This window comes from Scyliorhinus torazame, chromosome 17, assembly GCF_047496885.1.
Source record: "Scyliorhinus torazame isolate Kashiwa2021f chromosome 17, sScyTor2.1, whole genome shotgun sequence".
Taxonomy (NCBI): Eukaryota; Metazoa; Chordata; class Chondrichthyes; order Carcharhiniformes; family Scyliorhinidae; genus Scyliorhinus; species Scyliorhinus torazame.
In genome coordinates, this window is record NC_092723.1 from 73,824,710 (window position 1) to 73,852,194 (window position 27,485).

Consider the following 27,485-nt stretch of genomic DNA (forward strand, 5'->3'; position numbering starts at 1 on the left):
TCCACTGCCCCTCCACCCAGATGACCTGTCTCAAGTGAGTTGTTCATATCACACAAAATGATCCTTCCCTCTCACTGACCACATATCCATTATCTCGCAGGATCTCTGTCTGATGGGGCCAGACCCTCAGGAGCAATCCCCCCCCCCTCATCACCCAAGAGACCACCTCGGAGGAGAGCTCCAAGGAGACCATCATCGAGGCATCACAGATATCACCTCCACCTTCCACCAGCGCAGAGAAATACACCTTGATGGGTGACATTAGTGGACAAGCTTCTGGGGCACAATCGGGCGAGTACCACACAGTGGCTGATGCACATCAGATGGAGGCAGGAACATCCAAGGAAGTCAGCAGCCGGAGGTCTGCTGGATCCCAGGACTCTGCTGAATCCCAGTCAGATGCCGAGCATCTATGTTCCAGTCACTAAGGGATGTGTCCCAGCCCCGGGTGGACATTGCTGGGGCACCGCAGACATTGGCCCAATTACTAAGGAATATCGCCAAGGGTGTCGACACCATGGTGCAGACAAGAGGGAGGCGCATGGCTGGCAGAGCCAGATGACTCAGAGGCCTCACTCCAGCTGCCTCTCCATGGAGACCCCCAGGGCCTTGCAGGCATCGTCAAGGAGAAGGAAGCTGGAGCCCAACTCGGGGCCTACCACCAAGCAGTCGACGGCGGTGTCCAGTTCATCCAAATCCCCCCTCCTGACAGTTGGCATGGCAATGCCAGTGACATCGGTCAGATGGCCAGTGCCCTCCAGCTCCATGCCCTCCAGAGGACGTCCACCATTCGCGGAAATCAGCAAGCTGCCTCCACCTCTGATGTGCATCCTGGGGACCCACCTAGACATAGCAGTAGGCCATGTAAGATCAAGAATATTGAGGATCACTGAGTGGGCACTCGGTGGGTGGGGGGGGGGGGGGGGGGGGGGGGCTGTATCTGTAGCTAGGGGGAATGGAAATGTCCAACATTCACTATTTAAAAATGTTACACCTGATACATGTGAAGTCTCTGTCACATTAATCATCACAGCGGGCCTGACTGCACTCCAACCCCCTGTTACCCTCTGCTCCCCCCCCCCCCCCATCCCCACCCCCCCGCCTCCCCCCCCGTCCCCCCCGTCCCCCGGGCACAATGGTCTAAGATCAAACGTCCCTGATGCAGACCGCATTCAGAGGATGGGTGTGAGCGCACTGTCAGCAGAAGGACAGCAGTCAGACTTTGGCATAAGCTGAGGAGCACCAGAGCTTAACTCACAGCAAGTGATCAGCACTTTCCTGCTTTGTATATTGACCCGCTGACACATGCCCATCACCCTGGCTGATGTTACACAGGCCCTTGGTGGTTGGGACAGTGTAGTCGGGGGAGAGTGGAAAGACTGGAATGAGGGTGGAAGGAGGAGATTGCGGGGGCGAAGGGGGTGAGCTGTCAGACAAAGCCTCATCCTATGAGAAACGGATCAGGATGAGGGCCTCCCTGGTCCTCTGCGTATGTTGGACCCTCGCCGCCACCTGTCCTCCACTCTCTGGCTCCTCCCAGGCTCGTTCATCATCCCCTCCTGGTCTGGCTCCTCCTCCTCAGACGAGGCAGAAAGTTTCCTCCTCTTCCTCCAACAAGTCGCCCTGCTGCTGTGCCAGGTTGTGGAGGGCACAACAGACCACCACAAAGCGGAAGACCCTCTGGGGCGTGTACTGCAGGGCACCACCAGGGCACCCAAACATCAGAACCGCTTTTTGAGCAATCCGATGTAATACTCAATGACAGCACGGGTGGCAACATGCTCCTCGTTATATTGGGTCTCTGGCCTTTGCACTGGCATCTTCAGCCAGTATCTCTGCAGGCACCCCATTTACCCCAAGAGTCAACCCATCATCCTGGGATGGCCCTTGAAGATGTCAGGGACCTCAGAGTGTCCCAGGATGGAGCTGTCATGCACCATCCATTACTAGGAGGCCATTACTATCGACTATTGGCTGGGACATTGGGGCGAATTACTCAATTCTTCTTCATGATAATGCCTTAGAATCTTTTACATCCATCTGAGAGGACTGATGGTGCCTTGGCTTAAACTCTTATCTGGAAGCATCTGCAATAGTTAAGCTCTCCCTCAGTCCTGCACTGGTGCCTCAGCCTAGATTACATACACAAGACTTGAATCTGCAATCTTCTAGCTCAGAGGTGAGAGTGTTATTTACTGAGCCCTGGCTAATACCTCAACTTGCTAATGTGTAAAGGGCGACACATGGCGTACCATCATTTACATTCATATTTAAAACTAAGATAACAAGCAATGTAAGGCATCATTGATCCACCCTGTGCCTGACAGCTGTTAGATTCTGTGCATTGTTACTCGGACAGCAGCATTCCATTTCTATAATACTGGATTAGAAATTCAAGAAACTAGCAAGCATCCCAAGATTGAGTGAGAGAATGCAAACAGTGTCAACATAAACATTAACAAGAACAAAAAAACAAATTTGTTCACGGACTGAGAATTATTGTTGCTTCTCCTCGCCAATGAAAATAACACATAATGTAATTAATAATGAACAAAATAACCGATCCAGTAATCTGACAACATGGAAAAATAATAATTTAATAAAACGGTTTCAAAAGTCACTGTGAAAAATCTGTAGTGAACTATGTTGGAAATTGTTACCCTTGAAGGGAAATTGGAATTTGATCCAAAAGCACGATAAAAAAATTAAAGAGTAACAGGATCAGTAAACATTACAAACGCAATAGGTCAGAAGTTCTGAAGAAAGCTAATTTAACAAAATGTGGTTTACACAGCATGAAAAAGAATAGTTCATCTTGAACGAAAATAATACTCTTCCACGTTAGCTCCTGAACATTACACACTGGACAACAATTGTCTGCACTATGTATGAATCTTCACAGTTCCTTTGTTCGTACAGCACACACTGGATAAAAACTCAGTTTCCTCATTGTCTGATTCCTGCATGTGGACAGCACACACTGGCAAAAGCTGTCCCTTCATAGTCTGTGTGTATGAGTATATACCACATGCTGAATAAAAGCTGGCAGTGACCTTTACTGTGTCTGGTCCTTGTAAATGCATGTTAGACACAAAGTAAAATCTGAATCCCCTCATTGTCTTTGACTTTTATATGTGTGCAGCACACACTGGGCTGGATTCTCCTAGCCTCCTCGCCAAATTCGCGATCGGCGCGGGGACGGAGAATGGGCGTTTACTCGGCGCGGTCGGGGGCCATTGACAGAGCCCCCCGGCGATTCCCCGAGGAAAACTGGCTGAGTTCCCGATGGCGTGGTTCTAACCACCTGTTGGCCGTCGGGGACGGCCGGTGGTGGCTGCGGCTAAGCTATCCATAACTTATTTGAATAACCTTGAGGTAAAATTTGATCCTTGATCCGATTGTATTTCTGTGGGTAGTCCATATCTAGTAAAGAATTTAAGTATCTACTTCACAATCTTTTTCCCGCTGTAATATTATGTATTGCAATGGCCTCTGGAAACCTAGTAGACACATCCATTATCGTCAAGAGATATTGATTCCCACTTTTCGTTTTAGGAAGCAGTCCTACGCAATCAATTAGGACCCGTGTAAAAGGTTCTTTAAATGCTGGAATGGGTATTAAGGGTGCTGGTTTTATCACTGCTTGAGGTTTCCCTATCACCAGACATGTGTGACATGATTGACAAAATGTAACTACATCTTTATGTAGTCCAGGCCAATAAAAATGTTTTTGTATTTTAGCTTGAGTTTTCCTTATTTCCAAATGACCTCCCACTGGTACCTCATGTGCAACTCGCAACACCTCCTTTCTATACCCTACCGGCAATACTACTTGATGACCTTCTGCCCACTTTTCATCCGCCTGCAGACGTAAAGGTCTCCATTTTCTCATCAAGACATCACTTATACGTTAATAACACTCTGGTATCCACTCAGATTCCTCTTCCGTATATGCTTTCTGATACATCCGTTTTATTTCTACATCTTTCTGTTGTAACTCCACCAATTTTCCATAACTAAAAATATCCGCCTCATCCTGTTCTTTTCCAACCATCTGATCAAAAACCGTTTCTCATAATTGCACTTCACCTTTATCTTCACTCTCTGATTTCTCCTCTTGTCTTAACCTGTAAATTTGCGACCTTGTTACTACACAATCCGGAAAAATCCGAGGATATTTGTCCTTCAACACGTCAGTTGTCTGATTTTCCACTGACATATCAACCACAGTAGGCATCACTCCCACCTGCGATCCAGCTATATCATTACCCAAGATAAACTGTATACCTGGACAAGATAGTTTCTCTATTACTCCTACTACCACTTCACCACTCTTCACTGGACTTTCCAACCTTGCCTTATATAATGGAACACTATTCTTCTCACACAGAATTCCACATATCACCACCTTTTCTGGCAATATTCTTCCCAAACTACATAAGTCCTCATCTCTTATCATTAAAGATTGACTAGCTCCCGTATCTCTTAAAATTGTGACTTCTTTACCTGCTCCTCCTGATACACATGAGTAAACTTTACCCACACAAGTAGATTCTTTAAAGACATCTGGCACCTAGAACATAGAACATTACAGCGCAGTACAGGACCTTCGGCCCTCGATGTTGCTCCGACCTGTGAAACCACTCTAAAGCCCATCTACACTATTCCCTTATCGTCCATATGTCTATCCAATGACCATTTGAATACCCTTAGTGTTGGCGAGTCCACTACTGTTGCAGACAGAGCATTCCACACCCTTACTACTCTCTGAGTAAAGAACCTACCTCTGACATCTGCCTTATATCTATCACCCCTCAATTTAAAGCTATGTCCCCTCATGCTAGACATCACCATCCGAGGAAAAAGGCTCTCACTGTCCACCCTATCCAATCCTCTGGTCATCTTGTATGCCTCAATTAAGTCACCTCTTAACCTTCTTCTCTCTAATGAAAACAGCCTCAAGTCCCTCAGCCTTTCCTCATAAGATCTTCCCTCCATACCAGGCAACATTCTGGTAAATCTCCTCTGCACCCTTTCCAATGCTTCCACATCCTTACTATAATGCGGCGACCAGAATTGCACGCAATACTCCAAATGCGGCCGCACCAGAGTTTTGTACAGCTGCAACATGACCTCATGGCTCCGAAACTCAACCCCTCTACCAATAAAAGCTAACACACCGTACACCTTCTTAACAACCCTCTCAACCTGAGTGGCAACTTTCAGGGATCTATGTACATGGACACCGAGATCTCTCTGCTCATCCACACTGCCAAGAATCTTACCATTAGCCCAGTACTCTGTCTTCCTGTTATTCCTTCCAAAATGAATCACCTCACACTTTTCTGCATTAAACTCCATTTGCCACCTCTCAGCCGAGCACTGCAGCTTATCTATGTCCCTCTGTAACTTGTAACATCCTTCCGCACTGTCCACAACTCCAGAGACTTTAGTGTCATCTGCAAATTTACTCACCCATCCTTCTACGCCCTCCTCCAGGTCATTTATAAAAATGACAAACAGCAGTGGCCCCAAAACAGATCCTTGTGGTGCACCACTAGTAACTGGACTCCAGTCTGAACACTTCCCATCAACCACCACCCTTTGTCTTCTTCCAGCTAGCCAATTTCTGATCCAAACTGCTAAATCTCCCTGAATCCCATGCTTCCGTATTTTCTGCAGTAGCTTACCGTGGGGAACCTTATCAAACGCTTTACTGAAATCCATATACACCACATCAACTGCTTTACCCTCATCCTCCTGTTTGGTCACCTTCTCAAAGAACTCAATAAGGTTTGTGAGGCACGACCTACCCTTCACGAAACCGTGTTGACTATGTCTAATCAAATTATTCCTTTCCAGATGATTATACGCCCTATCTTTTATAAACCTTTCCAAGATTTTGCCCACAACAGAAGTAAGGCTCACTGGTCTATAATTACCGGGGTTGTCTCTACTCTCCTTCTTGAACAAGGGGACAACATTTGCTATCCTCCAGTCTTCTGGCACTATTCCTGTTGACAAAGATGACTTAAAGATCAAAGCCAAAGGCTCAGCAATCTCCTCCCTAGCTTCCCAGAGAATCCTAGGATAAATCCCATCCGGCCCAGGGGACTTATCTATTTTCGCCCTTTCCAGAATTATTAACACCTCCTCCTTATGAACCTCAAGCCCTTCTAATCTAGTAGCCTGGATCTCAGTATTCTCCTCGACAGCATTGTCTTTTTCCTGTGTGAATACTGACGAAAAATATTCATTTAGCACCTTTCCTATCTCCTCGGACTCCACGCACAACTTCCCACTACTGTCCTTGACTGGCCCTACTCTTACCCTAGTCACTCTTTTATTCCTGACATATCTATAGAAAGCCTTAAGGTTATCCTTGATCCTACCTGCCAAAGACTTCTCATGTCCCCTCCTGGCTCTTCTTAGCTCTCTCTTTAGGTCCTTTCTAGCTAACTTGTGACTCTCGAGCGCCCTAACTGAACCTTCATGTCTCATCTTTACATAAGCCTCCTTCTTCCTCTTCACAAGTGTTTTGACTGCTTTAGTAAACCGCGGTTCCCTTGATCGACCACTTCCTCCCTGCCTGACAGGTACAGACTTATCAAGGACACGCAGTAGCTGTTCCTTGAACAAGCTCCACATTTCCATTGTGCCCATCCCCTGCAGTTTTCCTCTCCATCTGATGCATCCTAAGTCTTGCCTCATCGCATCATAATTGCCTTCCCCCAGATATAACTCTTGCCCTGCGGTATATACCTATCCCTTTCCATCACTAAAGTAAACGTAATCGAATTGTGGTCACTATCACCAAAGTGCTCACCTACCTCCAAATCTAACACCTGTCCTGGTTCATTACCCAGTACCAAATCCAATACGGCCTCGCCTCTCGTTGGTCTATCTACATACTGTGTCAGGAAACCCTCCTGCACACATTGGACAAAAACGGACCCATCTAAAGTACTCGAACTATAGCGTTTCCAGTCAATATTTGGAAAGTTAAAGTCCCCCATAATAACTACCCTGTTGCTTTCGCTCCTATCCAGAATCATCTTTGCAATCCTTTCCTCTACATCTCTGGAACTTTTCGGAGGCCTATAGAAAACCCCTATCAGGGTGACCTCTTCTTTCCTGTTTCTAACCTCAGCCCATACTACCTCAATCGACGAGTCCTCATCAAACGTCCTTTCTGCCACCGTAATACTGTCCTTGACTAACAATGCCACCCTTCCCCCTCTTTTATCACCTTCCCTGAGCTTACTGAAATATCTAAGCCCCGCCACCTGCAACAACCATTCCTGTCCCTGCTCTATCTATGTCTCCGAAATGGCCACAACATCGAAGTCCCAGGTACCAACCCATGCCGCAAGTTCACCCACCTTATTCCGGATACTCCTGGCATTGAAGAAGACACACTTTAAACCACCTTCCTGCCTGCCGGTACACTCCTGCAACTTTAAAACCTTACTCATGACCTCACTACTCTCAACCTTCTTATCAATCACCTCTTGATCAGGCTGTACAATCTTTTGCACCTCCTTCGCTTCACTTGGGCTTTCCTTGACCACTTTCACAAACCCCACTGTCTTATCCTGTTTTACCACATCAGCCTTCCCAGTGCTTTTCTTCAACCACCAACACTGTGATTTTACATGGCCTAGTTCATTACAGTGAAAACATTTGAAACTTTTCATGTCTCTTCCACCCTCCTGGATTTCTTGTTTAATCTGAGGTACACTCTCCTTATTAACTCCCAACAGATCACCTTTACTTTTACCACTTGAGAATTTCTCATGTCCCCAGTTTCTATCCCTCATTGGCTGAAACTGATGTCAGAAACCAAGCTTTGATTTATGAACTAATTCATAATCATCTGCCATTTCTGCTGCTAACCTCGCAGTTTTAACCCTCTGCTCTTCCACATAAGTTCTCACTACATCAGGAATTGAATTTTTAAACTCCTCCAAAAGCAACATTTCTCTGAGAGCTTCATACGTTTGGTCTATTTTCAAAGCCCTTATCCACCTATCAAAATTACTCTGTTTAGGCCTTTCAATCTCTATGTATGTTTGACCAAATTCGTTCCTTAAATTTCTAAACCTTTGTCTGTAGGCTTCAGGCACTAGTTCATATGCACCTAAGATGGATTTTTTCACCTCCTCTTATGTCCCAGATAACTCCTCCAGTAGTGATGCAAACACTTCACTAGCCCTACCTATCAGCTTTGTTCGAATCAGTAATACCCACATGTCCTGTGGCCATTTCATTTGTTTAGCCACCTTCTCAAATGAAATGAAAAAGGCTTCCACATCCTTCTCGTCAAACCTTTGCAATGCTTGGACATATTTAAATAGATCTCCACCAATCCTTCGACTTTGATGCTCTTTCTCACTATCCTCATCACTATCATCCAACCATACGTTTCCCTTTACGTCTGCCAATTTTAACTGACTCTCATGTTTCATGACCATTTTCTGAAGTTCAAGCTCTCCCTCTTTATCCTTTTCCCTGATCTGTATTGCCCTTTCTCTTTCTTTTTGTTCTGCTAGGGCTATTCTTTCTTTTCTCCTTTCTTTTCTCTCCTTTTCTTTTTCCTCTCTCTCTCTTTCTTTTCTCTCTCTTTTGTATTCAAGCTGCTTTAATTCTTTCTTATGTTCCATTTGTTTAATTTGTAACTGAATTTTTGCCATTTCCAATGTGTCAAACTGTATCTCAGGCAACTTTAAATGCTTACCCCCCGCCATAATTACATCATCTTTTCGCATTTTGTCAGGTAATATTAACTGCAATGTTTTTGCCAAATCTAACAGTCTGCTTTTAGTCTCTGTCCGTAAGGTACTGCATGTGACCGTCTCCACCCCCAAAAACGTCAGAGCCTCTGAAAGAGCCATTGTCCACAACACACTCCCCACTTAAACTAGAATACCACACCTGAAAAGCAACCACAATATGCTCACCCCTCACTGTCTTTAAGTTCACAAAGCCAATCCAATATATAGACTTTTAACCCGGAAGAGTCCCCAATTTGTTATGGGCTTGGGTTTAGGGAACCCCAAAGTGTATCATGGAGTTCACCTGACCCACAACTTTTAATAGATTGTGGTATGGTGAGCACACGCCCCACTCTACAGGTGTGGTACAGCAGAAATCAAAAAGTATTTTTTAAAGCAAAACAATGTTTATTCTATGAACTCAAGTTAACCTTTTTAAAACATACAGTGAACATCTTAGCAACCATCAATTCAAATACAACCCCCAAAGAATACAACACTAAGTAATCCTTAAGAACTTCCCAAACAACATCCAGAAGACAAAAGAAACAACTTTTAACAGAAGCACATTAGGTTTACATTCACTAATGAGATCATTTATAATTCTGAATTCACCAAATGATCAAGAGATAATCTTTTCATGGCAGAGAGAACAGCAGTACGCCTGCTTTGTCTGGCTTCAGCTCCAACACTGAAAATTAAACTAAAACACATCCTGCAGCAAACAGCCTAAAACGAAAGTAAAAAGCTGACAGACAGCCCAGCTCCACCCACACTGATAAACACCCATTTCTTAAAGGTCCTCTCACATGACAGGGATTGAGAAAACATTCACCACTGGATAAAAGAAGATGATTTCTTCATTGTGTGGGATCCCTAGAACATGTACAACATGTAACATGTACAGGTAGCCTGTAAGAACAGTATGGCGCGATTTAATATACATGTTGCACTTGAGTGAGAGAGCAACAAGGCTGTTAGATCGCAGGAGAGGCCAAAATCAATAACCGTGCCGGATGATAATCGGTTTGCGATCTAACCAGCCTGCTCCCGTTGGCAAAATCAGGATCCTGCTGTGGTGTGACAAGAAACCAATAATCATCACTTCAGGCCAATTTCCATGCAATTAACAGGGCCGACCTCCTATCTAACTAACGGCCTCCCATAATCTAATCGCCTCCCTAGCAAGTGGTCACGCGGGCGCTGATTACAACTCCTTTTTAAAAAGTGAAGCTGGCGGAAGGGCTGCTGCAGGAACCCGAGGAGGTGAGTAGCCATCTTCGCTCACCGGCAATGAGCCTGGGGCACTGGGGTTGCCGGCCCGGTACTCAGGCCGGAGTGGGGGGGAGCCCCCATGGGGGACAGCCTCGGTCAGGGTGGGCTGCCATTGTTGGGCGGGGTGCCCCTCGGCTGGGGTGTGCGTGTCTCAGCACCCATGGGTCCGCCGTACCACCCCTGGGTCATGTGTGCCCATTACGGAGGCAACCCCAGGCCCAGCTGGCCTGTCCCATTGACCACCCATAACTCCCACTAATCATTGAGGCCTCTGGCCATGCGGCTGATAGGAAATTGGCAATCGTTAAGTGAGCATTTCATTAGATTACCATGGGTGGGCGGGCCTTGTAGCATGTGGGGGCTATTGCCGAGCATCCCAATTAGACCTTGATGCATGGACACTGTGCCTGAACACTGTGGGAGGCGACACCACGGATACCGCAGCCAACATCCGAACACATAGGTGCTGGGCCCCAGCACCAGGGGCATCTTCGTGACCAGAGGGTGGGTGTGTGCATGGGGGAGGGGACCAGCGCCTGGTCCAGATAACATTACGTGTGGGTGTCTGAGGTACAGAGTGTGGGGTCCGTGACTAGGTGTGCCGCTATGGCTGGGGGTGCGTGGATTGGTCGCCAGGCTCTCACGCTCTCTAATTCCTTACAGGTATTACACAGGATGGATGAGATCTTGGACCCCATGAAGGTTGCCCTCGCTTTTTTTTTGCACTGAGTACTGAATTTGGTGCATTTGAGTGCTATAGTAGGAGTTTGGTGACCGAGGGAGTATAAGGCTTCATTTTAATCTCAAGTTTAGTCTTTCTTTTATTTAGTTAATTAACTTAAAAGTTGCTGTTTGGTTTAGAAGAAGGTGAATTTTCAATCAGCTTTAAACAAGCTTCTACTTGTAGGCACTTGCAGCTGGAGCTTGTTAATTAGTTAATTGGATTAGGCCAGTTTTCAGAGGCTAGATTCACAGTATAAAAGTGATCCCCTACAGTGCAGACTTTGTTTGCAGTGAGTGCTGAATTTGGTGCATTTGAGTGCGATAGTAAGAGTTTGGTGACCGAGGGAGTTAGGTGAGGAGGGAGTAAGGTGCTCCTTTCATTTCATTTCCTACATTTCCTCAAAGAGCGTGAAGGGAGCTGGGAGTTTACAGAAAGTGTAGCTGACTGGGAGCAGAGTCTGAGGGCGGAGATCTAGTTAGTCCACAGGGCAGCTATATTCTGTCAGGTAAGAGGGGATGGATGCAAGGCCAGTTGCATGCTCCTCCTGTAGGATGTGGGTGGTGAGGGATACCACCGGTGTCCCCGCTGACTATACCTGCGGGAAGTGCACCCAACTTCAGCTCCTCAAAGACCGTGTTAGGGAACTGGAGCTGAAGCTGGATGAACTTCGGATCATCTGGGAGGCAGAGGGGGTGATTGAGAAGAGTTACAGGGAGGTAACCACACCCAAGGTACAGGACAAGAATAGCTGGGTTACAGTCAGGGGGAAAAAAACAAACAGGCAGACAGTGCAGGGATCCCTCGTGGCCGTTCCCCTTCAAAACAAGTATACCGTTTTGGATGCTGTTGGGGGGATGACCTACTGGGGGAAGGCCCTAGCGGCCAGGTCTCTGGCACTGAGTCTGGCTCTGGGGCTCAGAAGGGAAGGGGGGAGAATAGAAAAGCAATAGTTGTAGGAGATTCAATGGTTAGGGGAATAGATTGGAGATTCTGTGGTCGCGAGCGAGACTCCCAGAAGGTATGTTGCCTCCCGGGTGCCAGGGCCAGGGATGTCTTGGATCGTGTCTTCAGGATCCTTAAGGGGGAGGGGGAGCAGCCAGAAGTCGTGGTGCACATTGGTACCAACGACATAGGTAGGAAAAGGGGTGTGGAGGTAATAAACAAGTTTAGGGAGTTAGGCTGGAAGTTAAAAGCCAGGACAGACAGAGTTGTCATCTCTGGTTTGTTGCCGGTGCCACGTGATAGTGAGGCTAGGAATAGGGAGAGAGTGCAGCTGAACACGTGGCTGCAGGAATGGTGTAGGAGGGAGGGCTTCAGGTATTTGGATAATTGGAGCGCATTCTGGGGAAGGTGGGACCTGTACAAGCAGGATGGGTTGCATCTGAACCATAGGGGCACCAATATCCTGGGAGGGAGGTTTTCTAGTACTCTTCGGGAGGGTTTAAACTAATTTGGCAGGGGAATGGGAACCGGATTTGTAGTCCAGCAACTAAGGTAGCCGATATTCAGGACGCCAAAGCGTGTAATGAGGCAGTGGGGAAGGGAACACTGACAAAGGAGAGTACTTGCAGGCACAGAGATGGGTTGAAGTGTGTATACTTCAACGCAAGAAGCATCAGGAATAAGGTGGGTGAACTTAAGGCATGGATCGGTACTTGGGACTACGATGTGGTGGCCATCACGGAAACTTGGATAGAAGAGGGGCAGAAATGGTTGTTGGAGGTCCCTGGTTTTGGATGTTTCAATAAGATTAGGGAGGGTGGTAAAAGAGGTGGGGGGTGGCATTGTTAATTAGAGATCGTATAACAGCTGCAGAAAGGCAGTTCGAGGAGTAGCACCCTACTGAGGTAGTATGGGTTGAAGTCAGAAATAGGAAAGGAGCAGTCACCTTGTTAGGAGTTTTCTATAGGCCCCCCAATAGTAGCAGAGATGTGGAGAAACAGATTGGGAAACAGATTTTGGAAAGGTGCAGAAGTCACAGGGTAGTAGTCATGGGTGACTTTAACGTCCCAAATATTGAGTGGAAACTCTTTAGATCAAATAGTTTGGATGGGGTGGTGTTTGTGCAGTGTGTCCAGGAAGCTTTTCTAACACAGTATGTAGATTGTCCGACCAGAGGAGGAGCAATATTGGATTTAGTACTTGGTAATGAACCAGGGCAAGTGATAGATTTGTTAGTGGGGGAGCATTTTGGAGATAGTGACCACAATTCTGTGACTTTCACTTTAGTAATGGAGAGGGATAGGTGCAACAGGGCAAGGTTTACAATTGGGGGAAGGGTAAATCCGATGTTGTCAGACAAGAATTGAAGTGCATAAGTTGGGAACATAGGCTGTCAGGGAAGGACACAAGTGAAATGTGGAACTTGTTCAAGGAACAGGTACTACATATCCTTGATATGTATGTCCCTGTCAGGCAGGGAAGAGATGGTCGAGTGAGGGAACCATGGTTGACAAGAGAGGTTGAATGTCTTGTTAAGAGGAAAAAGGAGACTTATGTAAGGCTGAGGAAACAAGGTTCAGACAGGGCGTTGGAGGGATACAAGATAGCCAGGAGGGAACTGAAGAAAGGGATTAGGAGAGCTAAGAGAGGGCATGAACAATCTTTGGCGGGTAGGATCAAGGAAAACCCCAAGGCCTTTTACACATATGTGAGAAATACGAGAATGACTAGAGCGAGGGTAGGTCCGATCAAGGACAGTAGCGGGAGATTGTGTATTGAGTCTGAAGAGATAGGAGAGGTCTTGAACGAGTACTTTTCTTCTGTATTTACAAATGAGAGGGGCGGTATTGTTGGAGAGGACAGTGTGAAACAGATTGGTAAGCTCGAGGAAATACTTGTTAGGAAGGAAGATGTGTTGGGCATTTTGAAAAACTTGAGGATAGACAAGTCCCCCGGGCCTGACGGGATATATCCAAGGATTCTATGGGAAGCAAGAGATGAAATTGCAGAGCCGTTGGCAATGATCTTTTCGTCCTCACTGTCAACAGGGGTGGTACCAGGGGATTGGAGAATGGCGAATGTCGTGCCCCTGTTCAAAAAAGGGACTAGGGATAACCCTGGGAATTACAGGCCAGTTAGTCTTACTTTGGTGGTAGGCAAAGTAATGGAAAGGGTACTGAAGGATAGGATTTCTGAGCATCTGGAAAGGCACTGCTTGATTAGGGATAGTCAGCACGGATTTGTGAGGGGTAGGTCTTGCCTTACAAGTCTTATTGAATTCTTTGAGGAGGTGACCAAGCATGTCGATGAAGGTAAAGCAGTGGATGTAGTGTACATGGATTTTAGTAAGGCATTTGATAAGGTTCCCCATGGTAGGCTTCTGCAGAAAGTAAGGAGGCATGGGATAGTGGGAATATTGGCCAGTTTGATAACGAACTGGCTAACCGATAGAAGTCAGAGAGTGGTGGTGGATGGCAAATATTCAGCCTGGATCCCAGTTACCAGTGGCGTACCGCAGGGATCAGTTCTGAGTCCTCTGCTGTTTGTGATTTTCATTAATGACTTCGATGAGGGAGTTGAAGGGTGGGTCAGTAAATTTGCAGACGATACGAAGATTGGTGGAGTTGTGGATAGTGAGGAGGGCTGTTGTCGGCTGCAAAGAGACATAGATAGGATGCAGAGCTGGGCTGAGAAGTGGCAGATGGAGTTTAACCCTGAAAAGTGTGAGGTTGTCCATTTTGGAAGGACAAATATGAATGCGGATACAGGGTTAATGGTAGAGTTCTTGGCAATGTGGAGGAGCAGAGAGATCTTGGGGTCTATGTTCATACATCTTTGAAAGTTGCCACTCAAGTGGATAGAGCTGTGAAGAAGGCCTATGGTGTGCTCGCGTTCATTAACAGAGGGATTGAATTTAAGAGCCGTGAGGTGATGATGCAGCTGTACAAAACTTTGGTAAGGCCACATTTGGAGTACTGTGTACAGTTCTGGTCGCCTCATTTTAGGAAGTATGTGGAAGCTTTGGAAAAGGTGCAAAGGAGATTTACCAGGATGTTGCCTGGAATGGAGAGTAGGTCTTACGAGGAAAGGTTGAGGGTGCTAGGCCTTTTCTCATTAGAACGGAGAAGGATGAGGGGCGACTTGATAGAGGTTTATAAGATGATCAGGGGAATAGATAGAGTAGACAGTCAGAGACTTTTTCTCCGGGTGGAACAAACCATTACAAGGGGACATAAATTTAAGTGAAAGGTGGAAGATATAGGAGGAATTTCAGAGGTAGGTTCTTTACCCAGAGAGTAGTGGGGGCATAGAATGCACTGCCTGTGGAAGTAGTTGAGTCGGAAACATTAGGGACCTTCAAGCAGCTATTGGATAGGTACATGGATTACGGTAAAATGATATAGTGTAGATTTATTTGTTCTTAAGGGCAGCACGGTAGCATTGTGGATAGCACAATTGCTTCACAGCTCCAGGGTCCCAGGTTCGATTCCGGCTTGGATCACTGTCTGTGCGGACTCTGCACATCCTCCCGTGTCTGCGTGGGTTTCGTCCGGGTGCTCCGGTTTCCTCCCACAGTCCAAAGATGTGCAGGTTAGGTGGATTGGCCATGATAAATTGCCTTTAGTGTCCAAAATTGCCCTTGGTGTTGGGTGGAGGTGTTGAGCTTGGGTAGGGTGCTCTTTCCAAGAGCCGGTGCAGACTCAAAGGGCCGAATGGCCTCCTTCTGCACTGTAAATTCAATGATAATCTATGATTAATCTAGGACAAAGGTGCGGCATAACATCGTGGGCCGAAGGGCCTGTTCTGTGCTGTATTTTCCATGTTCTATGTTCTATAAGTCAAAGGCAGCAGTGTCGACAGAGGCTCGAGGCAGCAGCCCATGTGCCGAACCCCGCCCCACACCCTGAGGACCCAGCCACCCATCAGGCCAGGAAGGGACCCAGAGGGGGGGACCAATGACTGCCCAAACTCTACTGGTATCGCTGGGCTTTCAAACAAATGATGGACAGCATGTGCTGCAGGAGGCTTTGCCTCAACAAGGAGATGGTGCAGCACCTGTGCCATGCTCTCGCGGACTTGGCACCACTTGGAGGAGGAGGATGTAATGTTCTTGTTGAATGGCCTGATTTATTACAAGGACATGTGTAGCTGAAGCTAGCAACGATTTAATAACATTAAGAATGGGTAAACTATATACAAGGCAACAGATGAAAAACAGTAAAATCATGGCAAGCAACCTCTCTCTTCAACGTCCTCCAGCCAGTCCGAGGTCACCTGACTTCACATTCACTTATATACTAGTGAGACTCCTAGTGGTCAGTCGGTGAATTACAACTTTGACATGCACAACAAGATGCCTGTGCAGCAGGATTCTCCGCCACCACCGCCGCGATGTCCTGGGTCCAAGGGGTAATAGATGGCATGCATGTCGCCTTGCGCGGACCAGGCCGTAAAGGAATACCCAACATCAATAGGAATGTACAGCTTATGTGCAACCACCACCTGAAGTCATTCACACCCTGGGGGTGTGCACGACAGCTATAACCTGGGGCACTTGGACATTCCTGGCCTCTTTGAGGACCACCCCAGAATGGCCGGATGGCTCTTGGAGGGTATGAAGCACCCACCGAGAAACTGCAGCATGGTATCAATGCCCTTGGCAATGCTCCTCAGTGACTGTCACCTCTGCCGAAGGCAGGGGTGTGATGATAACCTGCTTAGAACTCAGCGCTGGTGCTCCTCAATCTATGCCAAAGTCTGACTCCTGCCAGTCTGCTGAGTGCTAGCTCACACCCATCACCTGTAAGTGGTGTGCCTGGGTAGGGGATTTGTGGTTGGCCGGCATTGTGGAAGAAAGTGCCAGAGGTATCATATTTCTCGGGTGCAAAGTTTTTAATCATGTGCATATGTGTCCCCAACTGCCCCTAGCCCCCAATGGTGCCACCCTCTTCACCCTCCCAACCCCTCCCCCCCTCCACCCTCGCAGAACCCTACCCCCTTACCCCCTCTTCCCCAGTGCCCTCTCACTGATCCTCGACCTGCTTAGCCTTCTGTGCTCTACTGCTGTGTCAAGGTGTGTCCCCAGGATGTACATCAGGGTGGAGGCAACCTGCTGCCTACCACATTCCGTGGACTTTGATGTCCCTGGCTGGCAGTCTCGGGGGGCTCTGGCCACTTGCCAGCGGCACATGCCCCACCGTGCCACCCTGTTCCGGGGCGCTGACTCCGAAATGTGCCGTTGTCAGGGGGGTGGAATTCGGGGGAGCTGATGGCCACAGTCGCCATTCCGTAAGGTGGTTCCAGGTTGTCATCAACATCCCGTTCTCCCAATCATAGGGCCCTGGGTTTCACTTCGAGACAGAGTGGCAGCTGGAACGAGCCCCCGCTATACCTCCGTCACCTGGCTCTGCCAGCCTTGGTAGCCAATGTCTGCAGCATGGTGTCAACGCCCTTGGCGATGCCTGTCAGTGACTGTGACATGCTGTGAAGTGCCCTGGCAATGTCCACCTGCAACTGGGACACCTCCTAGGGACCGGGACATGTTCTAGAGTACCTCGGTAATTCCCACCTGAGACTGGTGGCGCCTCATTAAGGTCCACCTGGGACTGGGGCACGTCCCCCAGCGACAGGGGCATGCTGTTGAGGCACTCAACCATGGCCATCACTGACTGAGCAACGCTTTGGACGTCTCCACTCATGCTGCTGATGTGCACAAGGCTCTCCGCTGCAGTCACTGTCCTAGCAGCATTTGCCTCGCTGCCATGTATTGCCAGCACCATCTGCAGTATCAGTAGCTTCTGGGAAACGTCCAATCGGCTATGGACCTACTGGAGTGAAACCTCCTTCTGAATTATCAAAGCCGCGCCCTATTGACCAGTTCCAGGTAAACCTTGTTTAGAAGCTCAGCATCTGACTAGGATCCATCTGGGATCCAGCAGACCTCTGACTGCTGTCTCACCTGGGCGTTCCTACCTCCACCCGGAGCGAAATTCTCCATCCCGCCCCGCCACATTTCTGCCCCGACCTGCCGGCGGGAGTCTCCGTTACACCGGCCGGTCAATGGGGTTTCCCATTGTGGGGCAGCCCCATGCCGTCGGGAAACCCCCGGGCGCCGGCAAAACGGAGACTCCCGCCGGCGGAGAATGACGCCCCTGATGTGCATCAATAACTGTGAGAATCCAGTCGGCATGAACGGATGGAGAATCCCACCAGTGTGGACGGTCGGAGAATCCCGCTGCGTGAACGGACAGGAATCACATCAGTGTGAATGGTTGGAGAATCCCGCTGCATGAACGGACGGAGAATCCCACTGCGTGAACGGACAGAGAATCTCACTGCGTGAACGGACAGGGAATCCCATCAGTGTGAACGGACAGGGAATCCCATCAGTGTGAATGGTCGGAGAATCCTGCTGCATGAACGGACGGAGAATCCCACTGCGTGAACGGACGGAGAATCCCACTGCGTGAACGGACAGGGAATCCCATCAGTGTGAATGGTCGGAGAATCCCACTGCGTGAACGGACGGAGAATCCCGCCATCGTAAACAGAAGAAGAATCCTGCCGCCGTGAACGGCTGGAGATTCCCGCTGCGTGAACCAAAGGAAAATCCTGCTGCCGTGCACGGACGGAGAATCCCGGCCTATGTACAAGATTACAGAAATTCAATTTGGAGATCCATAATTCAGCACTTGCTTTCATATTATTGGATTGTGCTGAAGTATTGAACTTGGATAGGCTCCTGGTCTTGACTGAATTATCAAAAACAGCTTTTGGGACAGATGTCTGAGGTTTTCAGAGAAAACGTTCATTTCCAGTCACTTTCATGGCACCAATAGAACAGTCGGCGGTAACGCAGAAGATGGAGGATTTGATGCTGACAATACTTCAAGACCATTTAGATATGGGGATATGGAAGAAGAACAAACATCATAAGAAATAAGAATAGAGATCCTTTTGGTAGCTCCAACAGACACAGGAATTGGGTAAGTCTAACAGGAGAACAAACCCTGGAATTACTGGGGAATGGTAAGCAGGTACTTCAGATCATTATGTGATGAAACGGAATAACCAGATTTTATAAACGACTCATAGAATCATGTTAACCACTATGCTACCGTGCCACCCCTGACTCATGACTCTGAAGGATGGAAAGGGGGGCTGATCAGTCAGAAGGAATTGTACTAGTCACCAGAATCTTTAGTCCAGTAATGGGTGTTCTGGGTTGGGGACTCATTCAATTGTGTTGTATTAGACACGTCCACAGTATGTGCAGTGTGTTGACACGTGTTAGCAGGGGGGCACAGTAGCATAGTGGTTAACACGGTTGCTTCACAGCTCCAGGGTCCCAGGTTCCATTCCCAGCTTGGGTCACTGTCTGTGCGGAGTCTGCACAATCTCCCCGTGTGTGTGTGGGTTTCCTACGGGTGCTCCGGTTTCCTCCCACAGTCCAAAGATGTGCAGGTTAGGTGGATTGGCTAAATTGTCCTTAGTTTCCAAAAAGGTTAGGTGGGGTTACTGGGTTCCGGGGATAGGGTGGAGGTGCTCTTTCCAGGGGCTTGTGCAGGCTCGATGGGCCGAATGGCCTCCTTCTGCACTGTAAATTCTATGACTGAAGTGTTACCTTTGTTCTCTGATTCACGATCAATTGAACAAAGACTAGAGTTGGATACAACTGAGGCTTTATTGCTCTAAGATGTGTGGCCTCCCACAGCAACTGGCGAAATGGCTGCTGAATGGAGGACGTGCATATTTATACTCTGCCTACTGGGCGGAGCCAGCAGGCAGGGACTCCCGGCGAACCTGTAGTACAGGTCCTACCTTACATCACCGAATACAGGTGCAACAGTGGTTTACCACATTCACCCGCTGTTAAAATTGAGCCCGGCGGAGGTGGTGGAGAACTATATACAGCAATGAATCTATATTTACAGTATTTGAGCAGAAAAAAAATGTATTTTGAAGTCCGGCGGACCAGTTAGAGGTTTAACCGGTCCGGTGCCTCGATGTTCCGCTGGGAGCGACGTAGTGGTGGCGGCGATGTCGATGCTGGCCTGATGTTCGGTGACTCCGGGAGCGTGCCGAAATCCTCTTCATCCTCGGGCGTGGGCAGGGGAAGGACGGATGGTACTGGTGGGGTTAATGCTGGGAGCGCCGGGGGAGGGGAGGGTGGCGCCGGGCCGGAGGGGTTTGTGTGTGTGGAACCTGCTGGTGCCAGGTCCCTGAGGGAGGCAGTATCCTGGCGGCCGTCGGGGTATGCCCTATAGGCATACTGGGAGTTTGCATGGAGCAATTGCACACTCTCCACCAATGGGTCCGCCTTGTGGAGTCGGACGTGCCTACGGAGCAGGACTGGTCCTGGAGCCGCGAGTCAAGTCGGGAGCGACACCCCGGATGTGGACTTCCTGGGGAAGGCAAAGAGACGTTCATGGGGTGCGTTGTTAGTGGCGGTGCACAGCAGTGACCGAATGGAGTGGACTGCATCAGGAAGGACCTCCTGCCAGCGAGAGGCTGGGAGGTTCCTGGACCGTAGGGCCAGTTGGACGGCCCTCCACACCGTTCCGTTCTCCCTCTCTACCTGCCTGTTTCCCCGGGGGTTATAGCTGGTCGTCCTGCTGGAGGTGATACCCCTGCTGAGCAGGAACTGACGCAGCTCATCACTCATGAATGAGGATCCCCTGTCACTGTGGATGTAGGCGGGGAAACCGAACAGAGCGAAGATAGTGTTTAGGGCTTTGATGACAGTGGCAGACGTCATATCGGGGCATGGAATGGCGAAGGGGACTCTGGAGTACTCATCGACCACACTGAGAATATACGTGTTTCAGTCGGTGGAGGGGAGGGGCCCTTTGAAATCCACGCTGAGGCGTTCAAAGGGGCGGGAGGCCTTCAGCAGGCGCGCACGGTCCGGCCGGTAGAAGTGCGGCTTGCACTCTGCACAGACCTGGTAGTCCCTGGTGATTGTCCGTACTTCCTCGACGGAGTAGGGTAGATTGCGAGCCTTGACAAAATGGTACAACCGTGTGACTCCCGGCTGACAAAGGCTGTCATGCAGGGCCTCCGGCGGAGTCAGTCTACTTGTACGCTGGCACATGTACCTCGGGATAGGGTATCTGGGGGCTCGTTGAGTTTGCCGGGGCGATACAGAATCTCGTAATTATAGGTGGAGAGCTCAACCCTCCACCTCAAGATTTTATCGTTTTTGATCTTGCACCGCTGTGTGTTATTGAACATGAAGCCTACCGACCATTGGTCAGTGAGGAGGGTGAATCTCCTGCCAGCCAGGTAATGCCTCCAATGCCGCACAGCTTCAACAATAGCTTGGGCCTCTTTTTCGACGGATCAGTGCCGAATTTCTGAGGCATGAAGTGTGCGGGAGAAGAATGCCACGGGTCTGCCTGCCTGGTTGAGGGTGGCGGCTAGGGCGACGTCCGACGCGTCGCTCTCTACTTGAAAGGGCAGTGTCTCGTCTACTGCGTGCAGCCCGGCCTTGGCGATATCGGCTCTGATACGGGCGAAGGCCTGCTGTGCCTCGGCCGCCAGGGGAAAGTGTGTCGACTGTATGAGTGGGCGGGCCTTATCCGCATAGTCTGGGACCCACTGGGTGAAGTATGAGAAGAACCCCAGACAGCGTTTGAGGGCCCTGGGGGCAGTGGGGAAGGAGGAGCACCATGAGGGGGCGCATGCGGTCGGGATCCGGCCCCAGAACTCCGTTCTGGACCACATAGCCAAGCGGGTCGTGCTAAACACGCACTTCTCCTTGTTGTAGGTGAGGTTGAGGAGAGTGGCGGTGTGGAGAAATTTGGCAAGATTGGCATCGTGGTCCTGCTGGTCATGGCCGCAGATGGTGACGTTGTCTAGGTACGGGAAGGTGGCCTGCAAACATTACCGGTCGACCATTCGGTCCATCACCCTTTGGAAGACCGAGACCCCGTTAGTGACGCCAAAGGGAACCCTGAGGAAGTGATAGAGATGACCGTCCGCCTCGAAAGCAGTGTATGGACGGTCCGATTTACGAATGGGGAGCTGGTGGTAGGCGGATTTGAGGTCTACTGTTGAGAAGACCCGGTACTGTGCAATCTGATTGACCATATCAGATATGCGTGGGAGGGGGTACACGTCGTGCTGCGTGTACCGATTGATGGTCTGGCTGTAGTCCATAACCATTCGGTGTTTCTCCCCAGTTTTAACGACTACCACTTGGGCTCTCCAGGGACTGTTGCTGGCCCCGATGATGCCTTCCCGAAGCAGCCGCTGGACCTCGGGCCTGATGAAGGTCCTGTCCTGGGTGCTGTACCGTCTGCTCCTGGTGGTGATGGGTTTGCAATCGGGGGTTAGATTTGCGAAGAGAGAAGGCGGATCGACCTTTAGGGTCACGAGGCCGCACACAGTGAGGGGTGGTAGGGGCCCGCCGAATTTGAGGGTTAGGCTCTGGAGATTGCATGGGAAGTCCCCAGATAAACACGTGGCTAAACAGCTGGTGTAGGAGGGAGGGTTTCCATTATCTGGACCACTGGGAGCTCTTCCGGGGCAGGTGTGACCTGTATAAGAAGGACGAGTTGCATCTAAACCGGAGAGGCATAAATATCCTGGCCGCGAGGTTTGCTAGTGTCACACGGGAGGGTTTAAACTAGTATGGCAGGGGGGTGGGCACGGGAGCAATAGGTCAGAAGGTGAGAGCATTGAGGGAGAACTAGGGAATAGGGACAGTGTGGCTCTGAGGCAGAGCAGACGGGGAGAAGTTGCTGAACACAGCGGGTCTGGTGGCCTGAAGTGCATATGTTTTAATGCAAGGAGCATTACGGGTAAGGCAGATGAACTTAGAGCTTGGATTAGTACTTGGAACTATGATGTTGTTGCCATTACAGAGACCTGGTTGAGGGAAGGGCAGGATTGGCAGCTAAACGTTCCAGGATTTAGATGTTTCAGGCGGGATAGAGGGGGATGTAAAAGGGGAGGCGGAGTTGCGCTACTTGTTCGGGAGAATATCACAGCTGTACTGCGAGAGGACACCTCAGAGGGCAGTGAGGCTATATGGGTAGAGATCAGGAATAAGAAGGGTGCAGTCACAATGTTGGGGGTATACTACAGGCCTCCCAACAGCCAGCGGGAGATAGAGGAGCAGATAGGTAGACAGATTTTGGAAAAGAGTAAAAACAACAGGGTTGTGGTGATGGGAGACTTCAACTTCCCCAATATTGACTGGGACTCACTTAGTGCCAGGGGCTTAGACGGGGCGGAGTTTGTAAGGAGCATCCAGGAGGGCTTCTTAAAACAATATGTAGACAGTCCAACTAGGGAAGGGGCGGTACTGGACCTGGTATTGGGGAATGAGCCCGGCCAGGTGGTAGATGTTTCAGTAGGGGAGCATTTCGGTAACAGTGACCACAATTCAGTAAGTTTTAAAGTACTGGTGGACAAGGATAAGAGTGGTCCGAGGATGAATGTGCTAAATTGGGGGAAGGCTAATTATAACAATATTAGGCGGGAACTGAAGAACATAGATTGGGGGCGGATGTTTGAGGGCAAATCAACATCTGACATGTGGGAGGCTTTCAAGTGGCAGTTGAAAGGAATACAGGACTGGCATGTTCCTGTGAGGAAGAAAGATAAATACGGCAATTTTCGGGAACCTTGGATGACGAGTGATATTGTAGGCCTCGTCAAAAAGAAAAAGGAGGCATTTGTCAGGGCTAAAAGGCTGGGAACAGACGAAGCCTGCGTGGAATATAAGGAAAGTAGGAAGGAACTTAAGCAAGGAGTCAGGAGGGCTAGAAGGGGTCACAAAAAGTCATTGGCAAATAGGGTTAAGGAAAATCCCAAGGCTTTTTACACGTACATAAAAAGCAAGAGGGTAGCCAGGGAAAGGGTTGGCCCACTGAAGGATCGGCAAGGGAATCTATGTGTGGAGCCAGAGTAAATGGGCGAGGTACTAAATGAATACTTTGCATCAGTATTCACCAAAGAGAAGGAATTGGTAGATGTTGAGTCTGGAGAAGGGGGTGTAGGTAGCCTGGGTCACATTGTGATCCAAAAAGACGAGGTGTTGGGTGTCTTAAAAAATATTAAGGTAGATAAGTCCCCAGGGCCTGATGGGATCTACCCCAGAATACTGAAGGAGGCTGGAGAGGAAATTGCTGAGGCCTTGACAGAAATCTTTGGATCCTCGCTGTCTTCAGGGGATGTCCCGGAGGACTGGAGAATAGCCAATGTTGTTCCTCTGTTTAAGAAGGGTAGCAAGGATAATCCCGGGAACTACAGGCCGGTGAGCCTTACTTCAGTGGTAGGGAAATTACTGGAGAGCATTCTTCGAGACAGGATCTACTCCCATTTGGAAGCAAATGGACGTATTAGTGAGAGGCAGCACGGTTTTGTGAAGGGGAGGTCGTGTCTCACTAACTTGATAGAGTTTTTCGAGGAGGTCACTAAGATGATTGATGCAGGTAGGGCAGTAGATGTTGTCTATATGGACTTCAGTAAGGCCTTTGACAAGGTCCCTCATGGTAGACTAGTACAAAAGGTGAAGTCACACGGGATCAGGGGTGAGCTGGCAAGGTGGATACAGAACTGGCTAGGCCATAGAAGGCAGAGAGTAGCAATGGAGGGATGCTTTTCTAATTGGAGGGCTGTGACCAGTGGTGTTCCACAGGGATCAGTGCTGGGACCTTTGCTCTTTGTAGTATATATAAATGATTTGGAGGAAAATGTAACTGGTCTGATTAGTAAGTTTGCAGACGACACAAAGGTTGGTGGAATTGCGGATAGCGATGAGGACTGTCGGAGGATACAGCAGGATTTAGATTGTCTGGAGACTTGGGCGGAGAGATGGCAGATGGAGTTTAATCCGGACAAATGTGAGGTAATGCATTTTGGAAGGTCTAATGCAGGTAGGGAATATACAGTGAATGGTAGAACCCTCAAGAGTATTGAAAGTCAAAGAGATCTAGGAGTACAGGTCCACAGGTCATTGAAAGGGGCAACACAGGTGGAGAAGGTAGTCAAGAAGGCATACGGCATGCTTGCCTTCATTGGCCGGGGCATTGAGTATAAGAATTGGCAAGTCATGTTGCAGCTGTATAGAACCTTAGTTAGGCCACACTTGGAGTATAGTGTTCAATTCTGGTCGCCACACTACCAGAAGGATGTGGAGGCTTTAGAGAGGGTGCAGAAGAGATTTACCAGAATGTTGCCTGGTATGGAGGGCATTAGCTATGAGGAGCGATTGAATAAACTCGGTTTGTTCTCACTGGAACGAAGGAGGTTGAGGGGAGACCTGATAGAGGTATACAAAATTATGAGGGGCATAGACAGAGTGGCTAGTCAGAGGCTTTTCCCCAGGGTAGAGGGGTCAATTACTAGGGGGCATAGGTTTAAGGTGAGAGGGGCAAGGTTTAGAGTAGATGTACGAGGCAAGTTTTTTACGCAGAGGGTAGTGGGTGCCTGGAACTCGCTACCGGAGGAGGTAGTGGAAGCAGGGACGATAGGGACATTTAAGGGGCATCTTGACAAATATATTAATAGGATGGGAATAGAAGGATACGGACCCAGGAAGTGTAGAAGATTGTAGTTTAGTCGGGCAGCATGGTCGGCACGGGCTTGGAGGGCCGAAGGGCCTGTTCCTGTGCTGTACATTTCTTTGTTCTTTGTTCTTTGTCCAGGCCTTGTAGTAGAGCAGCGCAGAGGTTAGGGAGGACGTAGAGGCGGAAGCCGCTAAATTCTGCGCCCTTTACCATGAGGGTGACCGTACAGTACCCCCGGATCGCGACGGAATGGGATCCGGAGGCCAGGGCGGCGCCCATGGGCCGCACGTTGCGGGGGTTGGACAAGATGGCGGCGCCCATGGGCCGCACGTGGACTGAGGGGGGAAGATGGCGGCGGCCACAGGCCATGCGTGGTCCGGGGAGATGAAGATGGAGGCGCCCATTGTGTGTAGACTAGGGGAGTGATGATGTAGATAGCGGCGACTGCGCGGACCTGGCCACAGAGGTAACATCGGGGACCCCCGGGGTGCGCGGGCTGGCGTGTGGCGCAGGCGTACTGGCTGGGTAAGGTCCCCGCTGGGGCGGCCGTCTGTGGGGTCCACGATGCGTAGGAGGGGTGGGCTGCGTGGCTGGGGGGGTAGGCCTGACTGTTGCGCGAGGCGACCATCATAGCGAGCGATAGCTTCTTTGTCACAGCTAGATCGAGCGTGGCCCCTTCTAACAGTCTTTGGCATATGAGGTCCGACCCAATCCCCGTAACGAACGTGTCCCGCATAAGGAGGTTGGAATGTTCAGTGGCGGTAACAGCCTGACAGTCACAGTTCCAGACGAGTGGGATTAGGGCCCGCCAGAATTCTTCTATGGACTCACCAGGGAGTTGAGAGCGAGTGGCGAATACGTGCCTGGCGAAGAGCGTGTTCGTTTTCTGTGCGTTGTTTTCTTTGAGAAGCGCCCTGGGCGTCGATGTAGTTCGGGGCGTCCTGGATCAGCGGAAACACGTTGGAGCTCAACCTTGAGTACAGGATCTGTATCTTCTGAGCCTCCGGTACAGGGGTGGTCGCTGAGTTGATGTACGCCTCGAAGCAAGCTAGCCAGTGATTAAAGTCCTTTTTGGCGTCGCTTGATTACGGATCCAGCTGCAGGCGATCTGGCTTGATACAGAGGTCCATCTTTTCGAAAATCTTAGAGCAATAAATTGATGCACAATCAATTGAACAAAGACTAGTGTTGGATACAACTGAGGCTTTATTGCTCTAAGAAGTGTGGCCTCCCACAGCAGCTGGCGAAATGGCTGCTGAATGGAGGACACACATATTTATACTCCACCTACTGGGTGGAGCCATCAGGCAGGGACTACCGGCAAACCTATAGTACAGGTCCTACCTTACATCACCTAATATAGGTGCGACAGTGGTTTACCACATTCTCTAAATAGTGAAGATGGAAGTAAAGTTAAGGGATATAAAAATTTTACTAACTTCACGCCCGGGGACGATGACACATCAAAATCACTAGAGAGTGGTGATTCCGAGTAAATCATTTTATCAATGTCCAGTGAAGTACCCTTATTATTGAGTAATCATCAAATGAAATTAGATACGGAACTTGATAAGGCAATTGTTTTTAGGAAATGAGTAAATGAGTTTACACAATCGAGACATCATTATCCGTCCTTAACAAGATCTAACATTTTAAAGCACAATGTTAGCGTTTATCACATCAGGCGTAAGAGTTTAAAGGAAAAAAAGAAAATAGTTTTAAAACTTCATTGGCAGTTTCCCATCCATTTTGTCATAGGTTGAAAATTCTCCTAAAGGATGCCGTGGTAATGGCTGATGAATATGCTAAACTTATAGAAGAGATCAGTGAGAAATGCGATATGTGTGTAAAAAAAATAAGAAGACACAATCACATCCGATCGTGAGTCTCCCGTGAGCAAGAGACTTTAATGAGACTGTAGCCATGGATTAGAAGGTATGGGATAAGGACAAATACATTTTTCTCTTACATTTTGTGGACGTGGTAACTAGATGCACTCTGTCAACACTAATATATAGTAATCCATGTAATATATATAAGATATAGTAAAGACCAAAATATAATTAGGACAGGTTAATGGAAAATAGATAGGAACTGCACTGGGAGCACTGGCTAAATTCCTAACTTACAAAAGTGGGGGGAATTTACCAATGATGAATTTAAAAGTATGTGAAAAAATATGAACATCATAGTGATGATCACAGCAGCAGAAATACCTTTAGTAATGAGAAGGCTGGTGGGATTTTCTGG

At 48.9% G+C, this 27,485-nt stretch overlaps 1 protein-coding gene across 3 annotated transcripts in view; it reads left to right on the forward strand.

The window, feature by feature from the left end:
* Positions 1 to 27,485, forward strand: part of LOC140393950 (bile acid receptor-like) — a 321,209-nt gene that overhangs the window by 22,737 nt on the left and 270,987 nt on the right. Inside the window, exon 2 of one of the 3 annotated variants that reach the window (XM_072480640.1) lies at positions 26,994 to 27,170. The exons of the other annotated variants lie outside the window; for them this stretch is intronic. The gene's annotated coding sequence lies outside the window, so the exon portion shown is untranslated. The remainder of the gene's footprint in view (positions 1 to 26,993; positions 27,171 to 27,485) is intronic. 3 annotated transcript variants of the gene reach the window in all.